Below are 23,412 nucleotides of genomic sequence, written 5' to 3'. Positions count from 1 at the left end.
CTTTTCTAACTTCTCCGCCAGCAGGCTCTCCTCCCTTCTCCCCCGGCCCCGCCTCCGCTCCTTCCTTCTCCCCTGGCCCCGCCTCTGCTCCTCCCTTCTTCCCTGGCCCCGCCTCCGCTCCTCCCTTCTCCCCCAGCCCCGCCTCCGCTCCTCCCTTCTCCCCTGGCCTGGCCTCTGCTCCTCCCTTCTCCCCCGGCCCCGCCCCTTCTCCCCCGGCCCCGCCTGCTCAACTTCCTTCTACCCCGGCCCCGCCTCCGCTCCTCCCTTCTCCTCCCCCCCGGCTTGCTTGCTTCTCTGCAGCTTTGCTCCCTTCTGCAGCTCTTGGCTTCTTTCTACGCTGTCACGATATGCAAATTAGCCGCCATCTTTGTTGGGATAATTTGCATATTCGTCCTGATTGGCTGGTGGGCGTGGCTTGGGCATAGCGAAGGTGCGGTCAATTTGCATATTTGTCTATTATTAGATTAGATGACTGAGATTTCAAGTTTTCTTTTGCAGCAGTAGCTGACTGATGCAGGCATTTCCTCATGTTGTAGCATTACCTTAAAAATTATCATTTTACATAGCTGCACAATATCCCAGCTAGATTACACAAAATTTCAACAATCATCTCTCTATTAATTTGGGTCACTAGCAATTTTACACTATTAAAATTAAACCAGGCCCATACTCAGGCATACAAAACAAACTTTTCTTCCTTTGGTATATTTATAAATCCCCAGAGATGATATTATTGGAACAAAAGGGTGGCCTAGATAAAAGATTCACCTTATTTATATTGGTTCTGATGGGAAGTGCATAGAAAACCCCCAATCACTGTACCTGACAACATACAGATTTGTTGCCTTAAGTAAGAGAACAAAATGCAGACATCAGGTTCTTAAGGCAAAAAAAAGGACATCGGTATCTCAGAAACAGGCGGCTTAGAACGTGCTTCTCTGGAGAGTGAAACCAAGGCTCATCACCCTAGCCCAGAGCCCTAGAAGAAGAGAATTACAGATGGAAATATGAATTATGTAACCCAAACATTATGTAGGAAAGAAACTCTGGTCACCTGAAACTGATGTATGGCACTATCTCAGAAAGAAATACAGTATGCCTCAACAGCACTTCTTTTGTTGTTGTTAGTCCTCACCCCAGGATATTTTTTCCATTGATTTTTAGAGAGAATGGAAGGGATGGGGAGAGAGAAAGAGAAACATCAATGTGAGAGAGACACATCAATTGATTGCCTCCTGCTTTGACCAGGGCCAGAGCCTGCAACCAAGGTACTAGTACATGCCCTTGACCGGAATGGAACCCAGGGCCCTTCAGTCCACAGGCCGACTCTCTATCCAATCAGCAAAACCAACTAGGGCGACTTTTTAAAATTATTTTTTTAAAGAGAAACTGTGGCATGGAGAAACCCATTTAAGAAAGGAAGAGGAAGCATAGAGATAAACTAGATTTTCTGTGAAGCTGAGCTTCCTGTTTCCTTAAGGTTTTGGGGAGGCCAAACATAAAATTATTTTTAAGAAGCTTCAACTTGGGAAATAAGCACATTTATAGTAACTGTATGTTACTATTTATTGAGATACTAGAGGCCCAGTGCATGATTGAATCATGCACGTGTAGGGTCCCCTACACGCTTTCGCTTTTCGCGGTGGAGCTGGGTGCCTGTCGGCTGGTGCCGGAGCAGACAGGCACCCAGCTCCCCCACTTTTGATGGTCCGCAGCCGCTGAGGGGGGCTACCCTGCTGTTGAGAGGCGCAGGGGGCGGGACTCCCACCCCCTGTGCCTTTCAACGGCCAGATCCGGGGCCGCTGAGGGGGGCTGCCGCGGACACCTGGCTACCCTGCCATTGAGAGGCGCATCGCAGCTGGGTGTCCCAGGCAGGCCCCCTCAGCAGCTGCGGATCTGGCCGTTGGGAGGCACAGGGGGCAGAAGTCCCGCCCCCTGCGCCTCTCAACAGCAGGGTAGCCCCCCTCAGTGGCAGCGGATCCGTGCCTCTCAATGGCCGGATAGGCCACCCTGAGTCCCGCCCCCCAGCCTCCCGCCGCCCAATCGTGGGCGTAGGGGAGTGATGGTAATTTACATGTTACTTTATTATTAGATAGGATTACTACAACCAGCTACTATTTGCTAATGCTTTGTATATATTCTCACAACTACATGAAGTATATACATTTTATCTCCATCTTATACATTATAAAAATGAGGCACAGAGAATTTAACTTTCTCAAAGGCACATGTCTAGTAAGTGTCCAAGATGAGTAAATAGAACAACTAAATAGAATCCTTGATGGGGTCATCTCCACCTTGAGAATGTGGAAACACTCTGAAAACACTCCCCAGAGCCGAGAATACTCATGTTTGCTTTCAGGACCCTCTGTCAAGTTCTCATCTCTAGAAAGCATTGACCTTCATTGTAAGTGAAAACAGCTGACTAAACTGTTTCCTATACTTAACAGTTGAGGTTTCTCCCTGAGTCACCTGATTATTCCAAAAAAACCTGAATTTCTTCTTCTGTAAAGCTCAGAAACAGACTCAGTTCATATTCCTGACTCGTCCAAGGTCAGGCACTCTGACTTGAACTGCCAGACCCACTCTAAGGCTGCTGCATCTTGATTCAGTATCTTCAGTTGACAGAGGCAACATGATTTTGAAATAAATGAGATCAGTTTTGTTTCTTCTTTCATTCTCAGCCTAAAGTGGAAGTGAAAAATAAGGAATTAGGACATGGCTATTGCGTACTTTGTCTTCGTATTGTTTACTGCCTCAGGTCATTTGCATTTAAAATCCACCCTCACCCCTGCTTTAATCAGGGAAGGCTCTCTTCTTTGCCGAATTATACAGACTGGAAGAGATATGAGTTAGAGGGGGGCAGGGAGGCAAGCAAGGGATCCCAGGTATGACAAATAAACCCATTAGTCAATGGCTAATCCATCAAAATACCTCTATAGCTCCATTCCTATATCCTCTGATATCCTATATAATAAAGAGGTAATATGCAAATTGACCATCACTTCAACACACAAGATGGCCACCCCCAGGTGGACACAAGATGGCCGCCACAAGATGGCCAGCAGGGGAGAGCAGTTGTGGGTGATCAGGCCAGCAGGGGAGGGCAGTTGGGAGGGACCAGGCCTGCAAGGGAGGGCAGTTGTGGGCAATCAGGTCAGCAGGGGAGAACAGTTAGGGGCGACCAGGCCTGCAGGGGAGGACAGTTGGGGGGGACCAGGCCTACAGGGGAGGACAGTTGGGGGGGACCAGGTCGGCAGGGGAGGGCAGTTAGGGGCAATCAGGCTGACAGGGGAGGGTTTAGGGGGTGATCAGGTTGACAGGCAGAAGTGGTTAGGGGCAATCAGGCAGGCAGGCAGGCAGGCGAGCGGTTGGGAGCCAGCAGTCCTGGATTGTGAGAGGGATGTCTGACTGCCCGTTTAGGCCTGATCCCACTAAATGGGCAGTTGGACATCCCTTGAAGGGCAGGCTGGGCTGAGGGACACCCCCCACCCCCACATCCATCCGTGCAGGAATTTTGGGCACTGGGCCTCTAGTATAGTATAAAATTATAGCTAACAGATAGTAAATGCTTACTATATGTCAGACACTGTGCAAAATGTTTTAATTACATTATAACTTTTATCCTACCAGCAACCTTTGAATTATGTTTAGCAACTCCATGTAAAGTAAGATAATGTGGTGTTAAGAGCACCAAGTCCTAGGGTCAAACCAACCCTGGCTTTGAATTCAAACTCAATTCTTAATTAGCTGGATGACTTTAGGCAAGTTAATTTTCCCCTTTAAATTTTGAGTTTCTCGACCCTGGCCAGGTAGTTCAGTTGTTTAGACTCTAAACTTTAGAGCATTGTCCGGATACACCAAGGATGTGAGTTTGATCCCTGGTCAGGCACATACAAGAATCAACCAATGAATGCATAAATAAGTGGAATAACAAATTGAAGTCTCTCCTCTCTCTCTCTCTCTCTCTCTCTCTCTCTCTCTCTCTCTCTCGCGCGCGCGCGCGCTCTACTTCTCTCTTTCTGCCTCCCTTCCCCTTCCTCTCTCTCTCAAAAAAAAAAATTTGACTCAGGTTTCTCATCTGTAAAGCAGAGATAAAATTCATACCCATGCCTTAAGATAAAGATGAGGGTTGAAATAAATAATCCATTTAAATAAAGCCTGACATGTAGAAAGCTTTCAATACATTTGGCCCTGATTAGCTTTAATTTATAGTTGAGGAAGCTGTGGCTTAAAGGTAAGTACCTTGCCTAAGATCACAGAACTATAAAGCTCTGAACCCATGTCTGCCTGACTCCAAAATCCATTTTAGCCTCTATGCTTTTCTGCCTTTCTGTACACAGACACGAGTCTCCATGATCTGTGATCTGATGTTGAGACCAGGATTGAATATATTTATAATATTTGTGATATTAAGCAACATGGTTATTGTTAGTTTCTAAAATTTTTCTACAAAATCTATATAACTAAAATGACTTACATAACAAAAATGTTTAGAGAAAAGCATATTCAACAATAAGAAAATATACCTTTCATTTCTAAGTCTGTATAGGCTTACAGTTGTTCTGATGGAAAATAATGCAATAATTAATAAATAATAATACAAGAATAAATTCTGTGCTTCTCATACTCACAACTGTAAACCTGCTTTTGCCCCACCCTGGATGAGGACATCACAGAAAGCTTAGAAAATAGAGGACAAAAAATAAACAACAAAAAAACAACAATTCATTCCCAGTATTACCACCATTCCACACAGTTTGTCATTTTTGCTTATTCATTTCCAGTGTGGGTCCATTGACAGATATATTTCAGCAGAGTTGTAATCATTGTGTACATTCCATTTTTTATCCTGTTTGGGTTGATTTTTCTGGAAGCCATCCCTATTCATCATTATGTGAGGCATTTTCCACACTGCAGCCTAGGATGGGGCAACTCTGGGTGCAGAGGAGCCTCCCACATTCCATTTGATTTCTTGGCCCAGTCCACTGGAGTTTACACCGACAAAGAGGAAGACGGTGACGGGCCAGTAAAGGATCCAAAGCCCATCACCAAGCTCCATGAGATATGGGGGTGGGGTGGAATGAAGATGTTTTAGGGAACTCAGCAACAGAGCTCCACAATTAGGACAGAAGCATTCTTCTTGCCTGGCTTTGGTGGTTGTGCCATCCCTGCAAAATGGCAGCTGCCAGGAGCACAACTCAGGAGGTCTGTAGGACAAACCTTCACTTGCACAAAGCAACCTAAACAGAGTTTTCCAGCTTTGCCCAATAAAAACCACCTGGAGTGATTGTTAAAATTCCAGGTCCCTGGGCCCCTCTCAGCTCTAGGACAGGTGCCTGAGACTAATTTGGAGATCCTGTGGGAAATATTGTATTGAATGTTGAAATGGGTAGAAAAACATACACTCACTACTTAGAATCCTACCCAGGAATGACCAGCTTCCATTCGACTAGGCTTTGGGGTACCCATGTACTTGTGTGGGTTTCAAGTCAGATGTGACAATGTTCAAATATGGACTCAAACACCCAAATGTGATTTGGGTAAATTAACTGACCTTTCTTTCTTAAAAAAAAAAAAAATCTATACCTATGTATGTATTTTATTGATTTCAGAGAGGAAGGGAGTGGGAGAGAAACATCAATGATGAGAGAGTATCATTGATTGGCTGCCTCCTGATCCCACTGGGGATCGAGCCCACAATCAGGGCCTGTACCCTTGACCAAAATAGAACCTGGTTCATAGGCCTGCGCTCTGTCCACTGAGCAAAACCAGCTAAGGCTGATCCTCCTTTTGTAAAACGGAAATAATAATATATCTCAGATGATTGTTGTGAAGATTAAGTGCTTTATTTCATGTGATTGGGACAAACCAAAGTGTCTACATCCAGTAGCTATTAAACTAAGTTCTCAGCGCCTGGCTTATATATGGTCAAAGACTCAGTGATTGGGAGGTGTTACTTTATCAGCATTGTTACCTAACCTTTCTGAAGCACAGTTTCTTCCTAGAGATAACCAACGTATAGGATTTAGCACAACACTAAATCCTCTGCAAACATGGTTAAGACATCCTCTGGACCCCGCTGAGTTTTTCTCACTGGACATTTTTAAAGCATGATTTTTTATGTGTTTTTATAAAATTGATTTTGAGAGAGAGAGGAAGGGAGAGGGAGAGAGAGAAACAGTGATTGGTTGTCTCCCACATGTACCCTAACCAGGGATCAAACCCACAACCCGGGAATGTGCCCCAACCAAGTGAGCCACACCAGCCAGGACTCAAGTTTGATTTAAAAAAAAGGGGGGGGGGCTGTGTCTTCAGGGGGTAATTTATAGATTGTAATACTTTTCTGCACTCAGAATTACTCTGACACACATAGGCAACATCATGAAATGATAAAGAGGGCCATATTGGAAACAGATTTGGTGCAAATTGGATTTCTGTGGCAGATTGTGATACTAGTAATTTCTGTGACAATCCACCATGAACTGAGCCTGGAGATTGTAATAATGGGAGGTGGTAAATGGGAATACAGTAGTTCCTGGATGATTATAGAATTACCTGGGATCTTAAAAATAGATCCACTGTTAGATTCTGTATGTCTAGGGAGGAGCCCTAGAATCTGCATTTTTTTTAAAGTGTGCTGAAAGATTGGGAACTTGGTTGTAATGTATTTTTTCTTTTTGCACTGCAAATGACTCAGTTGAGCTTTGATTGCCAGGCATCCATTTCAAAGAGGATCTACTTCAAAGACGACAGTCTTGAATAAACACATTACTAACCAAGTGACAAGGTAAAGAGCCAGGCCACCTTCTCCTTCTAAGACTCCTTTGTTTTAGAGATCTTGGTTGATTTCATAACTGATCATTTGGGCTGCTGTTTCTTTAAATTTTCTCCTGCTTTAACTTCCCACCAATCAGGAATGAGCCCGCGAAACCTTATGCTCCACCTTCGTCAATAAAAAGCAGAAGGCCAATGCCTTCTCTCTCTTTCTCTACCAGCAACCTTGCTGTGTAATTCGAAGTGTGCTGTGTGACTAACAGGTCCTGTAAGTAAAAAACCTTTATGTTTTTCAGTTACCTGATGATTATTGCTGAAGGGGGTCTTATGAGACTGGCATAAAACACTGGTTCGTGACATCTCAAACTAAATTCCCTCTAGGATACAACACCTTTCCTCATAGTTAAAAATGATTGCTAAAGCCATCTGTACTAATAAAAGGGTAATATACTAATTAGACCTGGTTGACTGGACATCTTCCAGATGTCTGACTTCCTTCCGGACAAAGCCATGGGAGTGGGGGGGGGGGGGAGCGGGGGGAGGGAGAGAGCTGGAGAGTGGCGAGTCGGTTAGGGGCGATCAGGCTGGCAGGGGACCAGTTAGGGGGCGATCAAGCCAGCAAGCAGAGGCAGTTAGGGACAATCAGGCAGGCAGGTAGAGTTGTTAGGGGCAATCAGGCAGGCAGGCAGGCAGGCAGGCAGGCAGGCAAGCGGTTAGGAGCCAGTGGTCCTGATTGCGAGAGGGATGTCCGACTTCGGAATGGGGCCTAACCTGGCAGTCAGACATCCCCGGAGGGGTCCTGGATTGGAGAGGGTGCAGGCCAGGCTGAGGGACCCCTCCCCCACTCCATGCACAAATTTCATGCACCGGGTCTCTAGTATTGTAATAATCCTTGAAATCTGTATGGATGGACACATGAAAGAAACCAAAAAGAGCTTTCTGCTGGACTTCCTATTATTGATTTGGCGGCTAATGCTGTTGCTATTGTTCTAAGTTTCTTCCGTTTACCACATTGATTTGTAACTTCCCTCCACAGCCTACACAAGTCACTTTTCTCCACGGGGGCTCAGATTTCAGAGCCAGCTCTTCCTTCTGAGGGTTACCATAGCCCTCAGTCCTGACCGGAACAGATCAGGACTCCAGGAGTTTTCTCTATAACATCCCAACCCGGAGGAATCTTCTAATTCCCAAGGTCAGTGCCGACTGTCTGGAAAGACCCACGCCTCGCCAGTTGAACAGAAAGATGGTCTCAAATAGAGATTTAAAAAAACACAACTCTGCCCTGGCCAGTGTGCTCTGTGATTAGAGAGTCACCCACCCCACCCCTGCACCGAAGGATCTAGGGTTTGATTCCTGGTCAAGGGCACGTACCTGGGTTGCAGGTTTGATCCCCTGGCCCGCTTTGGGGGCAACCAGTGGATGTGTCTCTCTCACATCAATGTTTCTCTCCCTCCTTCCCTCCCTCCCTTCCACTCTCCCTCTAAAAAAATCAACGGAAAAAATAGCACCAGGTTAGGATTAACAACAAAAAAACCCTCTAAGATGAAAATCCACCCTGTGACCCTTCCCAATATATCTTGCCTGTATATTTAGGCAAGAGAGGCTGAGGTGGATACAAACAGCCACACATTTCTTAAATGAATGAAATAGACAGAACTGATCTGTAGATGGGACTCACCTTCTTGTTCAGGCCAGCAATGCAGGACTCCAGTCCAGAAAACCTGGCAGAGTTCTGAGACAGACAGTGAGTGGTGTAAGGGGGTTATATAGGGCAAGCCAATCAAAGATCTGGGGGGAAAAACTTTCAAATGGAACAGGGAGGAGCTAGAGCTTTGGCGGGAAGGGATGACTGTTCAAATTATTTCTGTGGTTTTTTTTTTTTTTTGCTTTTGTTTTCATAGTATATACACTTCCATTTTCAGGAGAAACTTAAGCTATATTGATTGGGAAGCTCTGACCCATTTGGATTTTCCAGGTTGTTTTTGCAAGTGTCAAAAGTACATGTGGTTATTTTGTTCACCAACATTAATCAAAAGCATTAGAAAGTGCTTTTAAACAAGTTGCTTCTTCAAATCTTTTTGGTGATGGGTACGAATGAATATACAGTATAACTATGAATACTTCAGCAGGTGGATAGTTGAGAAATAGTTGGCATTCTAGAATAGGAAAACAATAATCTGTAACAACAGATGTTTATTTTACTAGACACAGGCAACACCTCCATATATTCTCTAGACATCAATTGGCACGGCCACTATTACAACATAAATGTTTTCATTACTTCAGCCATAAATGTAAGATGGTTATTTAGACCCAAATTAAATAAACTATTTCCGTTTGTGTGTGAACAAACTACTGGAGACAATAATTAGGCATTGAGGTGCGGGAAAGAAATAAACCCGAGGAGCTCACTTAAATCCTGGTTTTAACTCTGAGCAGGCCAACACTTCTCTTCATCTGTGTGAAATACACACAGCGTATGCTTGGAGCCAGGATCTAGGATGCGTCTGTTGACTGAGGGTCGTCATCTTCTGAGTCCCGGGGGATCCTAACCTACTTCCTTATTCCGTTCTTCCCGGTGGGGCCACGGGCAGAGGCTCCCCAAACCACTCCTTAGGCCGCATTTCCAAAGTAGCACACACTCAGACACATACCAGCTCTGGCCCCGGGACCCCAAGCTGCGGTCCCCACGCTGCCCTGCAGGGGCCCCGCTGGCCAGGGCTCGCGGGAGCGTCGCTGACGTTGGACACCGCGGGAAGCCACTCGGTTGGCGGTGGGGGAGCCACAGCGAAGCTGCAGCACCGGGCGGAGGAGGCGCAGGGCGCAGGCGCAGGTCAGGAGCGCGCGAGGGAGGAGTGAAAGGCGGAAGCGTGCGAGGAGGGAGGCGGGAGGCGGGAAGGAGGAAGGAGGAAGGAGGCGGGAAGGCGGGAGGCGGGAAGGGGAAGGCGGGAGGCGGGAAGGGGGAGGCGGGAGGCGGGAAGGAGGAAGGAGGAAGGAGGCGGGAAGGCGGGAGGCGGGAGGCGGGAAGGAGGCGGGAGGCGGGAAGGAGGCGGGAGGCGGGAAGGAGGCGGGAGGCGGGAAGGAGGCGGGAGGCGGGAAGGAGGCGGGAGGCGGGAAGGAGGCGGGAGGCGGGAAGGAGGCGGGAGGCGGGAAGGAGGCGGGAGGCGGGAAGGAGGCGGGAAGGAGGCGGGAGGCGGGAAGGAGGCGGGAAGGGGAAGGCGGGAAGGCGGGAGGCGGGAAGGCGGGAGGCGGGAAGGAGGGAGTGTGTGTGTACTCACCTTGCAGCAAGGCTTTCTGAAGTTAAAACATGTTCATGTTACTATTTCTTTTTTTTTTTTTTTACGCTATTACAGATGTCCCCCATTCCTGTTACTCTTTTTAAATAATGCTTCTCTAGAATAACTTGTAAATAGTATCAAACACATTTTTAATGTATTGAGGTAATTTTGACTTTCTATTAATTGCCCATGTCATATTTTATATTCGTTCATGATTTTTCTTGTATGTAAAACCATTTATTCTGTGATAAATCCAATTTGAGTTGGTGCAGTGTGTGTCTCTGTGTGTTTAATAACAGCAATAATAAGAAACTTAAGTACAAATATAACAAACACTTCTTTTGTTCCCTTAATTTTTGTTACCCCATTACCTCAAAACCATGAATATGGTAATAATATGTTTAATTTTGTAAGAAACTAGATTGTCTTTTAAAGTGGCTGTACCATTTTTCATGTTGTTGGGTTTTTGTGGGGTTTTTTAAACCATTTTAATAGGTGTGTTGTGTTTCATTGTTGTGTTAATTAGCAAATTCCTGATGATATATGCTGTGGTGAATCTTTTCATATACCTATTTGCCATCTCTATATCTTTTTTGGTAAGATGTCTGTCCAGATGATTTGCCCATTTTAAAAATTGGGTTGTTTTATTGTTAAGTTTTAAGAGTTCTTTGTATATTTTAGATACCAATACTTTATCAGATATGTACTTTACAAAAATTTTCTCTTCATTCTCATAACAGTCTTTTGCGGAAGTTATTGATTTTAATGAAGTCCAACATCAACTTTTTCATGGATCATGCTTTTGGTGTTGTATCTGAAATGTCATTAGCAAACCCAAGGTCCCAGCGCCATGCCTGCACAGAGGTTGGATGAGGTGCGACCTGCTGTGCCTCAACCTCCCCCAGCCCTTCCCCCAGCTGGCCTGGCCCCAGATCGCCGTGGGGCTAACACTAAGAATCGAGGGCCAAGGACCTGCAGCTGTGGCGGCCGGCAGTGGCAGCAGCAGTGGGGTGATGGGAACAGCACCTTCTCCTGATTGGCCTGGTCACCTCCCGAAGAGGACATCCCCTGAGGGCTCCTGGACTGTGAGAGGGGCAGGCTGGGCTGAGGGACACCCCCACCAGTGCAAGAATTTTCATGCACCGGCCTCTACTGTTGAATAAGAGTGGTGAAAGGGGATATCCTTGCTTTGTTCCTGATCTTAGTGGGAAAGCATCTAGTTTCTCACCATTGAGTATGATGTTGTTAGAAATGCTCTCAACGATGTCACAGGAATGAGACAAACACTTGAAACTGGATCGGCAAGGCAAATTTACTCTTGTGCAGAGGGTGCTGTTGTCATCTGGAAATTCATGGGCAAGGAAGTCTGCTTGGGTTTTATTTCCTAACACGGGTCCTCCCTGCCCTCACTCTGAACTCTGACTTGATTGGTCAGGGTTCAGAGCTCAGATTCCCATTATTACATGATTGGCTAATTCAGAGGAAGGGGAGGGGTAAGACAAAGCCTAAGATGGCGACCCCCAGGGGAGCTGCAAGTCATGCGGGCCAAAATGGTGGCTGCCTCAACTGTTCTTTGACAGAAAAGATTACTTGTTTATTCTCACAATGTTAGCTATAGTTTTTTTATACGTGTTTTTTATAGAGGAAGACAACACATTTAGTTTTAAGTAAAATCACAACACTTTATTTTCTAACTGCAGCAAAGTGAATCTACAATTTGCTATTACAGATCTACTTCTTTTAATTTTTATTTTATTGTTTTAAGGTATTATAAATAGTACATATGTCTCCTTTCTCCCCCCCCCCCGCCCCCAGCATCTGCCCTCATCCCCCCGCCCCCAGTGTCTTTCGTCTGTTGGTTGTGCTTATATGCATGCATACAAGTCCTTCGGTTGATCTCCTACCCCCAAACCCTCCCCTACCTTCCCACTGTAGTTTGACAATCTGTTTGATGCTTCTTTGCCTCTGTCTATTTTTGTTCAACAGTTTGTAATGTTCTTTATTATCCATAAATGAGTGAGATCATGTGGTATTTATCTTTCACCGACTGGCTTACTTCACTTAGCATAATGTTCTCCAGATCCATCCATGCTGTTGCAAATGTTAAGAATTCCTTCTTTTTTACAGCAGCGTAGTATTCTATTGTGTAGATGTACCACAGTTTTTTAATCCATTCATCTGCTGATGGGCATTTAGGCTGTTTCCAAATCTTAGCTATTGTAAATTGTGCTGCTATGAATATAGATCTACTTTTTAAAGGTTTCCTGTGACAATATAGCTAGCCTCTTTTTCTTTTCTTCAAATGGAGAAATATTCCCAGATTTTTCCTCAAGTAAAAATAAATCCATTCCAGTAAATGATAATACATGATTTATAGTAAGCCAGACACTTAAAAAGACAGCCAAGAAATTTTCCAATAGTTTAATAGAAAGAATGTAGATATTTAAAAAATCCCCCCATCATAAACATTAATTGAGGTTTTCAGTGCTGGTATAAGCTGAATCAAAAAAGAAATAAAAAAATCCAATAGTGTACTAACATTTTTTCATTCATTTGCTATACTGACAATGCAAATACAAATTTGGTCTAAATGTAGACTCAAACCACAATGTACAGTTTTTCTCCATTGCCATACTGCGGGATGTAAAAGTTTAAGGATCAAACAATACCAAATGTACATGCTTCAAAACCATCTAGGGATATTCACTAGTTTTAACTAAGAAATATGTGTAACACTGACAAGTGATCACTTATGTGCAATAATATGAAGTAAATTTTTTTGAAAAATAAAACTGCAGTGGAACAATCCTGAAGAATATGCTAGAGGAACAACAGGTTACCAGTATTAACATAAAAACATTTAAACCTGTAAAGAATTTTTGTTAGTTTATTTAAGCCAAACTGTCGACAATTGCCAGGAAGCAGTATCTCAACGGATTGAGATAATGTTCCAGAGGATGGCAGTTTTTCACCTATTTTTATGCATTGCAATCAAAGAAGGGGATGTAGATGGGTTACATGCAACCACTGGTGATAGATTAAAGGGGAGGGAGAAAGCAAAGCCAGGAAACCTCTGGGGTTGGATTAAAAAATGAAATGATAGACACACTTAGGTGGGTGCAGGATAGTTAACAGTCAACAATTAACATGGTAACAATAACAGTGAAGAAATTGGTGGTATCTGTCCCTGCGCCCAGGCACATTAGGTTGTGCCCCAAGGGGTCCGGAAAAAGGGAAGTTACAAGTTACCCAGAAATTTCAAGGATATGTTGTCATAGATGCAAAAAGACAATAGGCTCAGTTAAGGTGAAAATTGACCTCGTCAGGGAAAATATGGGGCAGGTCATGATTACCCACCATAACTGCTTTTAGTTAAAAGTTTAATTTCAGACCATCCTTTGTGGTTACTTTAGGTCTCTAAGTTTACAAGACTGCCATGCAGGCCCTGAGCTTGTCAGGTTAGCATGTGGCCTTCCCCCCGCCCCACCTCCTCCCGTCCACACCAGTTTAATGTATCAGCCAATTTGTTTCAGGCAGCTTGAATCAATGCTCTAAAATCTAAAACTTAGTTTATCATCTGTAATCCAAGAGCTTCGTGTCAATATCTATGTTATGAAGTAAAGGAGACTTAGGTGAAATGTTTTTATTTATCAAAACTGCTGTATCAATTGCCGAAGACCTCAGCAACGTCATGGAAGACTGGGAAATGTTCATGTGTAAAGTTATTGCCTTAGCTGACTTAAAATTGCCCCATACAATGGTACATATCAACCCTGAGTGAAGCCTTTAAGAAAACAAACAGGTAGAAAATTGGATTAGTGGAGGGATCTGCTCTTAGAGCTCTCAACTCAGGAATTCTCTCAATTATGAAATATTGCAGAGAAGTGTTCTTTCTCTCCCCACCCCCCCTCAAAATCCGGAAATGACAGCATTGCTTACTTCAGATCTGGCATTTTTTTAATAATCACTGTCTTATGGGTCATCATCTGCTCCATCTACTTCTGCTAAATCTACATCTTCATCACCACTTATGCTGTTCATCATCTCAGAGAAACAATCAAAATTGGCCATATCTTCATTTGAATCATCTTCCCAGTCCATGCTAAGCCAATTAAGTTTTGCACTTTCTTTTGTTAATCTTGGCCATGACTGGCCAGATTCTCCTTTTTGTAAACAATATAAAATTGATCTGTTTCTTCTTTTTTTTTTTTTCATTTCTTTTTTTTTTATTGAGGTATTATATGTGTACATATCTTACCATTACCCCCCCACCCCACACCCACACATGCCCTCACCCCCCAGAGTTTTGCGTCCATTGTTTATGCTTATATGCATGCATACAAGTCCTTCGTTTGATTTCTTATCTACCCCCCCCTCCCTAACTTTCCCCCTGTAATTTGAAAGTCTGTTTGTTGCTTTAATGTCTCTGTAACTATCTTTTTGTTCATCAGTTTATAATGTTCTTTATTATCCATAAATGAGTGAGATCATGTGGTATTTTTCTTTCATTGACTGGCTTATTTCACTTAGTATAATATTCTCCAATTCCATCCAGGTTGCTGCAAATGATGAGAATTCCTTCTTTTTTATGGCAGCATAGTATTCCATTGTGTAGATGTACCACAGTTTTCTGATCCAGTCATCTGCTGACGGGCACCTAGGCTGTTTCCAAATCTTAGCTATTGTAAATTGTGCTGCTATGAACATGGGGGTGCATATATCCTTTCTGATTGGTGTTTCTAGTTTCTTCGGATATATTCCCAGGAGTGGGATTACTGGGTCAAATGGGAGTTCCATTTTCAGTTTTTTGAGGAAACTCCATACTGTTCTCCACAGTGGCTGCACCAGTCTGCATTCCCACCAGCAGTGCACGAGGGTTCCTTTTTCTCCGCATCCTCGCCAACACTTGTCGTTTGTTGATTTGTTGATGATAGCCATTCTGACAGGTGTGAGATGGTACCTCATTGTTGTTTTGATTTGCATCTCTCGGATAATAAGTGACTTTGAGCATGTTTTCATGTGTCTCTTGGCCTTCCTTCTGTCTTCTTTTGAAAATATTCTGTTTAGGTCCGTTGCCCATTTTTTTTATTGGATCATTTATCTTCCTTTTATTAAGTTGCATAAGCTGCCTGTAGATGTTGGAGATTAAACCTTTATCAGTGCTAGCATTTGCAAATATGTTCTCCCATGCAGTGGGCTTTCTTGTTGTTTTGTTGATGGTTTCTTTTGCTGTAAAAAAGCTTTTTATTTTGATGTAGTCCCATTTGTTAATTTTCTCTTTAGCTTCCATTGCCCTAGGGGCAGTGTCAGTGAAAAAGTTCTTTTGGCATATGTCTGAGATTTTGTTGCCTGTGGATTCCTCTAGTATTTTTATGGTTTCCCGTCTTATGTTTAAGTCCTGTATTCATTTTGAGTTTATTTTTGTGTATGGTGTAAGTTGGTGATCTAGTTTCATTTTTTTGCATGTGTGTGTCCAATTTTCCCAACACCATTTATTGAAGAGACTGTCTTGATTCCATTGTATGTTCATGCCTCCTTTGTCAAATATTAATTGAGCATAGTGGTTTGGGTCGATATCTGGATTCTCTATTCTGTTCCATTGATCTATATGTCTGTTCTTGTGCCAGTACCAGGCAGTTTTGAGAACAGTGGCTTTGTAATACAGCTTGAAATCTGGTATGGAGATCCCTCCTACTTTATTCTTCTTTCTAAGGATTGCTGCGGCTATTCGGGTTTTTTTTTTTATTCCAGATGAATTTTTGGAGAGTTCTTTCTAGGTCTGTGAAATATGCTGTTGGTATTTTGATGGGGAGTGCATTGAATCTGTAGATTGCTTTGGGTAGTATGGACATTTTAATGATGTTGATTCTACCAATCCATGAACATGGTATGTTCTTCCATCTGTTTACGTCTTCCTCTATCTCTTTTTTCAGTGTCCTGTAGTTTTCCACGTATAGGTCTTTTACCTCCTTAGTTAAGTTTATTCCTAGGTATCTTAATTTTTTTGGTGCGATGGTAAATGGGATTTCTTTTTTAGTCTCTCTTTCTTTAAGTTCACTATTGGTGTATAGAAATGCCATAGATTTCTTGGCATTAATTTTGTATCCCGCTACATTGCCGAATTCATTTATTAAGTCTATTAGTTTTTTGATGGAATCTTTTGGGTTTTTTACGTACAATATCATGTCATCTGCAAATAAGGACAGCTTCACTTCTTCTTTTCCAATTTGGATGCCTCTTATTTCTTCTTCTTGCCTAATTGCGGTAGCTAATACTTCCAGTACTATGTCAAACAGGAGTGGTGAGAGTGGGCATCCCTGTCTTGTTCCTGTTCTTAGGGGAAATGGTTTTAGTTTTTGCCCATTGAGTATGATGTTTGCTGTGGGTTTATCATATATAGCTTTTATTATGTTGAGGTATGATCCTTCTATTCCCACCTTGTTGAGAGTTTTTATCAAGAAAGGGTGTTGGATTTTGTCAAATGCTTTTTCTGCATCTATTGATATGACTATGTGGTTTTTATCTCTCAATTTGTTTATGTGATGTATCACATTTATTGATTTGCGGATATTGTACCATCCTTGCATTCCTGGGATAAATCCTACTTGGTCATGATGTATGATCTTTCTGATGTATTGCTGGAGCCGATTTGCTAGGATTTTGTTGAGAATTTTGGCATCTATGTTCATGAGGGATATTGGTCTGTAATTCTCTTTCATTGTGTTGTCTTTATCTGGTTTTGGTATTAGGGTGATGCTAGCTTCATAGAAGGAGCCTGGAAGTGTTCCTTCCTCTTGAATTTTTTGGAATAGTCTGAGGAGGATAGGTTTTAGTTCTTCCTTGAAAGTTTGGTAAAACTCTCCTGTGAAGCCGTCTGGCCCCGGGCTTTTGTTTGCTGGAAGCTTTTTGATGACTGCTTCAATTTCTTCCATAGTTACTGGGCTGTTGAGCTGTTTAGATTCTTCCTGATTGAGTTTTGGAAGGTTGTATTTGTCTAGGAATATGTCCATTTCCTCCAGGTTGTCCAGTTTGTTGGAATAGAGTTGTTCGTAGTATTTTGTAACAATCCTTTGTATTTCGTCAGGGTCTGTTGTTATTTCACCTCTTTCATTTCTGATTTTGTTTATTTGGGTCCTCTCTCTTTGCTTCTTGGTGAGCCTGGCTAGAGGTCCATCAATCTTGTTTATCTTTTCAAAGAACCAGCTCTTGGTTTTGTTGATCTTTTGTATTGTTTCTTTGGTCTCTATGTCGTTTATCTCCGCTCTGATCTTTATTATTTCTTTCCTTCTGCTTACACTGGGCTTTTCTTGTTGCGCTCTCTCTAACTCTTTGAGTTGTTTGGTTAGGTAATTTATTACCATTGTTTCTTGTTTTTTGCAGTAGGCTTGTAGAGCTATGAACTTCCCTCTCAGGACTGCTTTCGCTGTGCCCCATAGATTTTGGATTGTTGTGTTTCCATTGTCATTTGTTGCCATGATGTTTTTTATTTCTTCCTTGATGTCTTTGGTAACCCAGTCATGGTTTAATAGCATGCTGTTTAGTCTCCATGTGTTTGATTTCTTTGGGTTGTTTTTATTGTAGTTGATTTCCAGTTTTATGCCACTGTGATCTGAGAAGAAGCTTGATATGATTTCTATCTTCTTGAATTTGGAGAGACTTTGCCTATGTCCTAACATATGGTCTATCTTTGAAAATGTCCCATGTGCACTTGAGAAGAATGTATATTCTGTGGCTTTGGGGTGAAATGTTCTGAAGATGTCGATTAATTCCATCTGGTCTAGTGAGTCATTTAGGATTGATGTTTCTTTGCTGATTTTTTGTTTAGAGGATTTGTCCAATGGTGATAGTGGGGTATTGAAGTCTCCTACTATAATTGTATTGCTGTCAATCTCTCCTTTGATATCTTCCAGGAGTTTTTTAATGTATCTTGGTGCTCCTGTGTTGGGTGCATATATGTTTACCAGAGTTATTTCTTCTTGTTGGATTTCTCCTTTTAGTATTATGAAGTGGCCTTCATTATCTCTTGTTATGTCCTTCACTTTGACATCTAATTTGTCAGATATAAGTATTGCTACCCCAGCTTTTTTTTCATTTCCATTCGCCTGGAAAACCTTTTTCCATCCCTTTACTCTCAGTCTGTATGCGTCCTTTTTTTTGAGGTGGGTTTCCTGTAGACAGCAGATATATGGGTTTTGTTTTCTTATCCAATCTGTTACCCTGTGTCTTTTGATTGGGGCATTCAATCCATTTACATTTAAAGTTATTATTGATAGGCACTTATTTGTCACCATTTTTATTCTATACCCCTGTGTTCCTTCTTTGCTTCCTATTTCTTTCTTTCTTTTTCTTTTCTTTTTTTTTTTTTTTTTTTTTTTTACAGCAGACCCTTTAGCATTTCTTTCATTGCTGGTTTGGTGGTGATAAACTCCCTTAGCCCTTTTTTGTCTGTGAAGCTCCTGATTTCACCTTCAATTTTGATTGATAGCCTTGCTGGGTACAGTATTCTTGGATTGAGACCCTTCCTTTGCATGACTTTGTATATTTCATTCCATTCCCTTCTGGCTTGATGAGTTTCTGTTGAGAAATCAGTTGTTAGTCTGATGGGGGTTCCTTTGTATGTAACTGTCTGTCTCTCTCTGGCCGCTTTTAAGATTCTTACTTTGTCGTTGGTGTTTGCCAACTTAAATATAATGTGCCTTGGCGTCGGTCTTTTGGGGTTCATTTTGCTTGGAACTCTGTGAGCTTCTTGGATTTGTGTGGGTTTTTTCTTCCCTATATCAGGGAAGTTTTCTGTTATTATTTCTTCTAACAGGTTTTCTATTCCTTGCTCCGTTTCCTTTCCTTCTGGTACCCCTATTATCCTGATGTTGTTTTGTTTTGTGTTGTCCCGAAGTTCCCTTAGGCTCTCCTCATGCTTTCTAATTTTTGTTTCTAGAAGCTGTTGTAATTGGGTATTTTTTTCCATCTTGTCTTCTAGCTCACTTATGCGGTCCTCTGCTTCTTCTAGTCTACTCTTGATGCTTTCTATTGAGTTCTTTACAGCAGCGATGTCATTTTTCATTTCTTCTTGGTTCTTCTTCATTTCCTCTTGGTTCTTACTCATATTGTCGAATTTGTCTTCCATCCTTTTCAGCCACCTTATGACCATTTCTCTGAATTCTTTCTCTGATAGGTTGTTTGCCTCTAGTTCGTTTACTTCCTTTTCTGGTGATGCCTGCTTCTCTTTCCTGGAGGGGCTAATTCTTTGTTTCCCCATGGTCTCTCTTCTCCGGATGTCTGGTTATATAGTTCTCTCTCTCCGGCGTTGATTTAAAGGTACAAAATACAACACAACCAGGCACAACACACAAGGCACTAAACAGAATTGTAATCACGATATTAATAACCTCCAATAAAGGTAACCACCAGAGAAAGACAAATTAGGGAATAGGAGTGGAAGAAGGAGAGTAAAAAGAAAGAAAAAAAAAAAAGAGTGTGAATCTGAACTTGGGAGAAGAGCAGAAAGAAAAAAGAAAAGAAAAATAAGTACGAGAGGCAAGAACAATACTAAGAGAGAAAAGGGGAACAAACTATATATATGGGGAGTAGACTCCACTAGAACAACCACTAATCCCAGCAAATTCCAGCAACACGAGCCTGGAGCTTAATACAAACTGCAACACCAACTAATATCAAGTGAGGCAAGGGAAAACAAAAGTAATAAAAAAAACAAAAACAAAGCAAACAATAGAACCAACCAAACAAACAAAAAGTATAATCAAAACAATCTCATAAAAAAAGCATAAAAATTCAATCTAATCAACATTCAAGCAAACAACAACCAAAGGCCAGAGAGAAAAATAATTTTTTTAAGGGGAAAGGTTAGGAGGAGAGTGATGGCAAAATGTTAGCGTTGAGATAGGGTAAGGGAAAGATGCAAATAGAATGTAGGACACTAATCCCAAAATAAAAGAAAGAGAAAATCTAATGACATTTAAAAAAAAAAAAAAGTAAAATAATAGCAATAATAATGCTGATTGAAAATAAAAATGTAATAATTAAAAAGGTGAAAATCGAGGAAAAAGAAAAAAATTTTGTTTCTTAAGTAAAAGATGCAAAAAATGAAAATAAAAAAATTAGAATAAAAAAATTGAAAAAAAATTGAAAAAAAATTAAAAATTAAAAAATAGGAAGACTAAAATGTGCAGTAGCGGCTGTCATTCACTTCCTCTTTTATTCTGTTTGGTATGCCTGTTTCCCAGTCTGGGCGGTATTTCAGTTCAGCTTCGTTCCTCTGCTCCTCCGTGTTGTAAGCCAATCCTGCTTTTTAAGCCGGCCGTGTCTTAATTTCTCGTATTTATTTTTGATTACACCAGAGACAATTAACGTTTCAGCCCCTGGGTGGCAGTGTTTCTGAATTGACTTCCGGGCCTCTCTAGCTTTTTTTTTTTTTTTTCCCCCTCTATGGCACTCACTACCGGTTTGTGGAGGTGTGTGCCTCACAGCTGCCTCTCCGATGGTCACACCTAGCTCTGTTCCCAGGTTCCGAAAAAACAACTTCCCCTGCAGTCTTTCAGGGTTTTTCCACCTGGGTTTTCCTATGCGTTGGGCTTAGTAAGCAGAGTCGGAAAGAGCCCAAGTGTGCGGACAGTGGGTCTGTGCACCAGACTAAGGAGCCCGCACTCCTTTGAAAATTCTTAGTCTGATCCTCCTCGTCAGATTAAAATGAGTTGATTTTAAGAGGTCACTTCAGTTAGCAGCTCTGAGGACCCCCTTCCACATTCAGGGATCACGGCAGCTCCAACTGCCGCCGATTTTTCTAGGAACAGACCTCCCGGTTCCCGCTGGTCCCACGGCTCGCGCGCTTCCCTCCCACCGCGGGGATTAGAAACCACACCTTATTTCAGGCGAAATCTGACCTTTCCGTGGTTCAGTGAAGGGTTCCTTTGAATCCGAATGTTTGCGCCGATAGGGGACCTGTGTTCTGGTGCTCGCAGCTGTTCAGTGTTTGCAGTTGTCGCGGAAAGTCAGGTTTCCAATAAAATCCTCCTTTCCTTGCAAGATGGCGAGGCGCCCGGTGAGCCCGCAGCTCCGGGAGGGAACCCAGCCCCTGTCAATGCTGTCTCTATGTGGTCTCCACTTATGTCCTTGGTTATCAGGGTTCTCTCCAACTAGTCTTCAATTGATTTTTCAGGAAGTTTTTCTGTATTTTAGTTGTAATTCCAGTTTGGTCCTGGGAGAGTGTCAGTGTAGCTTCCACTTAATCCGCTGCCATCTTGGAATCCTCTGTTTCTTCTTTTATTCTTGGAATCATTTGTCTCAGTGCAGTGAAAAAGAAAAATTCATTTAAATGTTTAAAATAATCACTTTCTCCAAGACAAATGAATATGTTTGAATATTTCAAAATTTACATCTTGACTGTCTTCAACACAAAATTCAATGACATAGTTCCTTTGATTCTATCACTTGCAGAAGCAGGCTGCATCGTGGATGGGGCAGAGGGACAGGTGAATGGGTGGGTAGGGGGTGCATTCCTCTCAGGTGGCAACGCTTTCTTCTAGGTGCAGCCTCTTTGCTTCCCTTAAGCAACAAGCAGGCTAGATAGACCTGTGTCGCCAGAATACAGCATGGAGAGAACTGACTTCTGCAGTTGTCAAGATAAAAAAAAGTGACAAAAAGGGGCTTGAGGGTGGGAAATGACTGTGTATGCGAATAAGTGAGGGCTAGTGAGACTGTTGGTACAGCAAAACACCTATAAATATTCTTTTTTTAAAATATTTTTTTATTGATTTCAGAGAGAGGAAGGGAGAAGAGAGAGATAGATACAATGATGAGAGAGAATCATTGATTGGCTGCTTCCTGCATGCCCCCTATTGGGGATCGAGCCCGCAACCCAGGCATGTGCCCTTGACTGGAATCGAACCTGGCACCCTTCAGTCCACAGGCCAACTCTCTGTCCATTGAGCCAAACCAGCTAGGGTGCCTATAAATATTCTTTATCAAGTTGAGGAAGTTTCCCTTAACTGAGAAATTGTTTTTTGACTGTTAAATTTTAGAGTTCTTTATATATTCTAAATTTGGTTCATTTGTCAGATACATGATTTGTAAATATATTTTCCGTTTATATAGTTTTGTCTTTTCATTTAAAAAGATCTTTTACAGAGGAAAGTTTTAAATTTTTTAAGAAGTTCATATTATTGATTTTTTTATTTGACAGATTGTTTCTGTGTTATTGAAGAATTCTTTACTAGGCCCTAGGTCATCAAGAGTTTCTCCTGTGTTATCTCATAAAAATTTAATCATTTTACATATTTAACTCTATGATCCATTGTGAGTTATTATTATTATTATTTTTTGGTAAGGTGGCAGGTATGAGGTTTAAGTAAAAATTATTATTATTATTTTCTTTGCCTATTTCTTCTTTTTTTTTTTTTTCTTTGCCATTTCATCCAAAGTCCACCATTTACATTATGGTTTATTCTTGGTGTTATACATTATCATCATCCAAAGTCCACTGTTTACATTATGGTTCATTCTTGGTGCTGTACATTCTGTGGGTTTGGACTGGGAATCATACCTGAAACCTCTTGGTGTATAGGATGGCACTCCAATCAACTGAGCCACTGAGCCAGGCCTGTGATTCCTAAATTAAATTCTCTTGCAAAACACACTGGTTGACCCAGCTCCTCTATTTTCTTTATCATATCAGCCAAGTCAGAGTTTTGCTGGCTTGAGGCTGGGCTCTCCCTTGGTCTAGTCAGCTGGGGCCATATAGTAGGAGGGAGCAGAAGTCCCTATAAGGCCAAGCCTGTCACATGTGTGGGAGATGCACAGGTCTCTAGATAGAGGATGGTGCTTGTGCTGCCAGAAAGACCTCCGTGTACGGATTAATATTATAACAGGGAGGAGAGAAAAGGAAATTTGAATAACCCAGAAGCCTGAACCATCCCACACGAGTTCTAGTTGTCAGCTGTAGGAGGCACAAAAAGAGAAGGTGGAGAAGGAGAAGGGGTTTTTTGTTAGTTTGTTTGTTTGTTTTAATAATTTTTATTTATTTCCAAGAGGAAGGGAGAGAGAAAGAGAGAGAAATACCGATGGGCTGCCTCCTGCACGCCCCCATACTGGGGATTGAGCCTGCAACTCGAGTATGTGCCCTTGACCTGAATAGAACCCAGGACCCTTCAGTCCACAGGCGGAGGGCTCTATCCGTTGAGCAGAACCAGCTAGAGCTGGAGGAGGGTTTTAAGGAAACAAGAGCTTCCCCCAGTAAGAAATTCCAATCGTGAGTCTTTAAAGTGTTTGGACTATTTAATATTTACTGAAAGGCCAGGAAGCAGGAGCAGACTCCCTGCTGGGAACCTCCAGACACGAAGGGGTC

At 42.3% G+C, this 23,412-nt stretch overlaps 1 protein-coding gene across 4 annotated transcripts in view; it reads left to right on the top strand.

Annotated features, from left to right (window-relative positions):
• Positions 1 to 2,680: 2,680 nt before the first annotated feature.
• SLFN11 (schlafen family member 11) overlaps positions 2,681 to 23,412 on the top strand; it is a 31,466-nt gene continuing 10,734 nt past the window's right edge. The window contains exons 1-3 of one of the 4 annotated variants that reach the window (XR_013815120.1): positions 2,681 to 7,045; positions 7,814 to 9,610; positions 10,796 to 14,317. The gene's annotated coding sequence lies outside the window, so the exon portion shown is untranslated. Of the gene's footprint in view, positions 7,046 to 7,813; positions 9,611 to 10,130; positions 14,318 to 23,412 lie in introns of those variants that run through there. The other 3 variants (XR_013815121.1, XM_079799030.1, XM_079799029.1) reach the window with 3 other exon arrangements.

The sequence above is a fragment of the Cnephaeus nilssonii genome, assembly GCF_951640355.1.
Source record: "Cnephaeus nilssonii genome assembly, chromosome: 19".
NCBI classification, from domain to species: Eukaryota; Metazoa; Chordata; class Mammalia; order Chiroptera; family Vespertilionidae; genus Cnephaeus; species Cnephaeus nilssonii.
The sequence above is the reverse complement of the archived record's forward strand: the minus strand, read 5'-3'. Positions and strand labels throughout refer to the sequence as shown.